General features: G+C 30.5%; 1 pseudogene; it reads left to right on the plus strand.

Moving 5' to 3' along the window:
* The window catches only part of LOC135224045 (uncharacterized), a 35,062-nt pseudogene that overhangs the window by 18,236 nt on the left and 10,826 nt on the right, over nucleotides 1-6,000 (plus strand).

A 6,000-nucleotide genomic window follows, 5' to 3' on the forward strand; every position in this document is an offset into this window, starting at 1 on the left:
ATATATATATGTATATATATATATATATATATATATATATATATATATATAGTATATATATATATATATACACACACACACACATCCACACACACACACACACCATATATATATATATATATATATATATATATATATATCTATACATATATATATATATTATATATATATATATATATATTTATATATATAGATATATATATATATATTATATATATATATATATATATTATATATATATATATATATATATATATATATATCCTACATATTTTTTCAATTCAGAATGTTGGTAAGCTTTTTATACTTTGATGAATTGAGTGTAACTTTACGCCTATTAAGGTTTCGTGAATTTTTATTTCATAACATAAAATGTTCAGTGTCTATGCATATGTAAAACTGCCCTTCCCCCTCACCCCCTTTTTTAAGCCCATTCCCTCTCTCTAAAATTCTTAGAAATGTACATTCACAGAAGTTTTTGTTGTCCTTTTTATTATTAGCATTTTCATATTACAAGTAAACTGTTCACATTGACACATTATATATGTTTAACTAAATACAGTCGTGAATATGGAATAGTAAACTTTTCTTTTTGATTCAGTTTTCTTCTATGAAATCCCCAGTAATTCCTTCATGTTAATTATGCGTATAGACCAAATCAATTTTTTCTGCTATTCGGTCAGTAGAGACTACTATATGCGCATTTCATACATATTACATAACTGTAGAATTTATGTCACTGTAATGCTTTCATAAATCTAGCTTACATCCCCATTGGGATTATATACAGTATTATGGTCAATGTCAGAATCCAAAATTCATGGATCATTCCTATATTTGGCAAGCATGTTCCTTGTGGATAGTAGATAATAATAGATAATAAATAAATACCATTCGGGTGTATTCTTCAAGAGAGGGTAGCCGCACCAGGTTGCACTACATTATCAGAGAGATGAGAGAACAATATTATGAAAATAGGCATAATATGGTTTGTCATGTTCTACTAACACCTCCCATCATAAACAAATTTATGCTATTTAAACCTGGCATTGCCAGGTTGAAGGATGAGTGAGAGAGAAGAAAGAAAGAAATCATGCTTACATATCGATTATCTTCAAAATAATTGCAGTCATTTTCTATAGATTCTTAATGGTTTTTTTAATCAAGAAGTCTAGGAGGTCCTATTGTTATTGATTGGCATGTACCTAAAATGAAAAAATAAAAGCAGGATTGTTGAGATCTTGATAAGGTAAGACAGTGATATGAATAACAGATATTGGTAAGAACTGATGGGAAGGTAATAACAGTCAATCACTGGTATAATGACCCAGGTGGTACTACAAGTGATGACGTCACAGATGATCCGCCAGGCCTTCCTTCAGAGTCCATGCTTTGAGGCACCGAGATCGGAAGTCGGCAGTCCTCTTTTCAAGTAGTTTATGATATACATAGCGTGTGTGCATGTTAGTTTATTCAATAGACAATCTTGCAACCAACAAATAATCCAAAGTTATCCCCAGTATGAGAGTAATTGGAATGTCCTTACGATGAAGTAACCCACTTGGCTCAACTAAAACGTCCTTCCATTTCACATTCGATCAAAAGAAGAAAATGGACGATTTCCAAAGGACCATAACGATGATATTACACCTGACAGTGTTAGCCACCGCTGCTCTACTCTTACGTTAGTACTATGTTAAGAATTTTTCAGTTTATTCATTGTGCAAGAAGTCTCTAAACAATAGGAACGATTGGTTCAGGTTTGAAGCGTTCGAATCGAAGATGTTCTAAAACCATTATTATTATTATTATTATTATTATTATTATTATTAAAGGAAAACTTGAGAAGACGCGTTACAAAATTAAAACTCGAATGATGCAGCCACCCTATATTATTATTATTATTATTATTATTATTATTATTATTATTATTATTATTATTATTAATTATTATTATTATTATTATTATTACTGGAAAAACAAATCCACAGTTATGTAAATGTACATATATTTAAATCTAAAACTTTAAAGATAGCTTTCGGGAATCTGTTCGGTTCCTCTTATCAGATTGATAAGGGTAACCGACAGATTCCCGAAAGCTATCTTTAAAGTTTTAAATTTAAATATATGTACATTTACATAACTGTGGATTTGTGTCTCCATTTTGCTATTACAAGAATTTTTAAAATTATTATTATTGTTATTATTATTTTCCACATTACAAGTCTAGTTAGCAAAGTAGACTGATACGAAAACGGAGCCCGAATAGAAAAAGTAGTCTAAGAGAGTAATATTAAGGTTAAAATAAACAGTAAAAATTAAAGAAAGAACAAATAGAAATTAACAATAAGATAAAGAACAAAGGAAACAAATAAGATAAAACCGGCAAACCATGTTTGAATGTCTGAATTTTCAATTGAACATCTAAGCTTCGATAACTATTAAGATGACTCTGTCCGTTCGCTTTCAGATCTTAAAAACTACTGAGATTGAAGGGCTGCAATTTGGTATGTTGCTCATCCACCCTCCAATCATCAAAACACACCAAATTGCAGCCCTCTAGCCTCAGTAGTTTTTATTTTATTTTATTTTATTCTATTTTTATTTATTTATTTATTTATTTATTTAAGGAAAAGGTTAGCCATGCGTGCCCAGTGTGTCTGGAAGCTTCAAACAGCATAGTAGGCTCTACAGAAGACAGAAACTTCGGCGCAATCTTTGTTTGTTAAATATCCCAATGAATAGCAAATATTACGAAGCATTTAAAATAAAAAAATATATTTTACATAATAAATAAAAAATAGTATGTTTGTTATTAGGTTCAAAATTTATTACTAACATCGAAAACTCTTATTTATTAGTACTTAATAGGTTTCTCACTTTCCATTTATATATATTATATATAATTATATATATATATATATATATTATATATCATATATATATATATAATATATTTATTATATATATATATATATATATATATATATATATATATAGATATATATATAATATATATGTGTGTGTGTGTGTGTGTGTGTGTGTGTGTGTGTATGTGTAAATTCTTATGTTAAAAACAGGATACGTATCAAGTATAAAAGGCCCATTAAAATATGTTTTAAATCTAAGGACAATATAATGGTAGACTTTCATCCTCCCTTATCAAGCAGTACCTAAAGGAGTTTAATTAGAGAAAATATATAGTAGGAGATATGCCCTTAGGTGATGCCTGGGGATGTCGCTGATCCAACGAGGTTTCTGTTGATTGTCTTAATCCGCTTCATCGTTGCCTTAAGATGTTATCTATTCGGTCTGAGTCCCAAGATCCGTTGGAAAGATCCATTCTATTATTTTGTTGTCTTATTAGTGAAGATTCCACCATTTTACATTTGTATCGACAGCTGCTTTTCTATAAAATTCGGGATGAGTCCAATCCATGGTATGGTTCGTTGTTATTTATGATGGTGGAAAGTTTCGGAGCTATGTCGTCCATATCTAACTGATCGTTTATTTGCATTAGTCTTTCCTATGGGAGGATTTTACCAGTAAAACCGAAAATATGATTTATCACAGTCCTTACAAGGGATTTCGTAAACTCCAATATTTTTTGTAAACTGGTTTCTGCTGAACGTTGATTAATGATTTCCGTAGTGTATTCGGATAAGTGAAAATAAAAGGGTTCGAGGGGCCTATGGTTTGTGCGCTCTTCTCGTAAATTATCCACGCGAGGGATTATGATTTTATTTGTGTATTTTTCCTTTTCTTTATTTTCTGTGAGTTTGGTAAAAAATGCTCTTTGAATTCCTTATGGCTTTTTCTAATGTGCGCTTGGGGTAATTTAACAAGATAGGTTGATTTCTGATTGTTTCAAATTCTTTGTTAAGAAAATCTGGGGAGCAAATTCTCACGGCTCTCAGAAAGAAGTTACTTGTTATGCCGAGTTTGACTGGAATATCATGATGGCTGTAAAAATGAAAGTGAGAATGTCGCTTTCCTGTAGACTGCGAATTTATAGTTGTTATTAGTTATGATTATTATGACATCTAAAAAAGGGGATTTGGTTAGTTTTCCCATTCTACTTTGAATTTTATGCTCGGGACCAAGGAATTTAATTTTCTTAGAACCCAAATCAAATCATATATATATATATATATATATATATATATATATATATATATATATATATATATATATATAGTGTTTCTATCTACTCATTATTTCAGTATATATAAAAAATAATTGCAATCATTATTATCACGTTTTATTATTTCCTTTCAATTATTATTCGGTCTACATCCTATATTTTAATTTCTCTTCCATTTTCTTCTTCATACGTTATCTCTACTTTCCACTATTCCATATTTTACAAATTGTTTCAAGGAATTGTGTCCTTAATCATTCATTTTCACTTTTCATTTCCATAATTTATAATTTGTGTGCGTTTTGGTATTCATATTTTATCATTTAAATCGAATGATGAAATTCATATTTCACAATTTATTTCTTCTTTATTTTGTTTTTATAAATGGTATAGAACAAAGCTAGTTGCCTGGTTGAATGTAGGGACAACAGTATAAAGTAAAGGAAGGAAGTAGAACAATGAAAGTACTAGTACAATATAAGGAAAGATTCAAGTACGTACTATACTTATTTGTGAACGTGCCCTCATTTTCTTTTGAACAAGCATTTGGTATGAAATAAAAAAATCGCAGCTGACGTACATAGAAATATATGTATTTTTTTTTTCAAAAAATTCAGTACGTTTAATTTTCGTGTTTAATTTCGTTGGTACATACTTTCCCTATACTCCACCTCTTCCGCTATTACTTGCCAACTTTTGTACATGAGCAATACCTTTCCCAAACATCTTGATTTAAGAACTGAAACTTACGCTAATAAAAGAGCATGAAAGCGGTAAGTCCTATAAATAGGGACGTTATGTTCATTACTGAAACTGCCATTCTTTCAAGATAAACAATGCGTTTTCTAATATAACGATATCAATCGTAGCTCAGTCTTCCGGGACTTTTCATAACTGTAACATCATCTGGTTAAGGTGGCCTTTAAAATAAGAAATCGAAAGCACTAATATTTGTAAATGCCCCTCAACAATAGCCATTGAAGATGCCAGCCGATACAACACTTTCCCTCATGCCATCGACGTCATCAGGGCCGTACTGTCAGCTTCCCCTCAGCAACATTGCTCCGTGATTTGCATCACGGATGGCGTCATATCGCCTTCTGCTTCGATGTTCAAGGTGAGCTGCCAATTCGTATTTCGGGGTATAGATTTTATTTCTCTGCTTATTTGTTTATTCATTCATTTGTTTATTTACTTATTTAGCCTGAAGAATAAGATATTGCGTTCAAGGATAAGACGACTTAAATATTAAACTAAGATTTATTTTCCTTAATGTCGTTATGGAGTTTGGTAATTCTCCAAAATTGTGGCTTAAGCATGGAACTCTTAAGCCTCTTTTCGTATATCCCTATGTGCAAGTCTGCTTTCGTAATTTAACCTCTGGAATTTTTTAATTTTTTTAACATGCTTAAAGAACTGCTTCTAATAACCATCATTCTACGTAACATTGGAAGTTCCTTTTGAAAGATTAAGTGAAAAACGGAATCATCTTATGAAAAATGATTTCATTACTACACTGCTTTTTGTCAATGCAAACGAAAAATCAAAATTCGGAACTCATTTAGACTTTATATCTTTATATGTGTATATAAGAATATTTTTGGAAAATTAATTGCGAAATGGATTAAATTTAACAGAAATGTGAAAATCTAAGTATATTTTTACAGTCAAGACATTTCGTACGTCTGAAAAGAAGACGAAGTGACCAGGAAACATGTAACTCGAACTCGCTGTCTCGTTATTACAGTACTATTAAAATTCACAAATCGAAGTTCATTCTCTGTTACTGTAATTAATCCAGTTTTCACGAATCTCACCTGGATTATTCCACAAGTCAAGCAAATCAATTTGGCCCCAGT

The sequence above is a fragment of the Macrobrachium nipponense genome, chromosome 10 (assembly GCF_015104395.2).
Source record: "Macrobrachium nipponense isolate FS-2020 chromosome 10, ASM1510439v2, whole genome shotgun sequence".
Classification (NCBI taxonomy): domain Eukaryota; kingdom Metazoa; phylum Arthropoda; class Malacostraca; order Decapoda; family Palaemonidae; genus Macrobrachium; species Macrobrachium nipponense.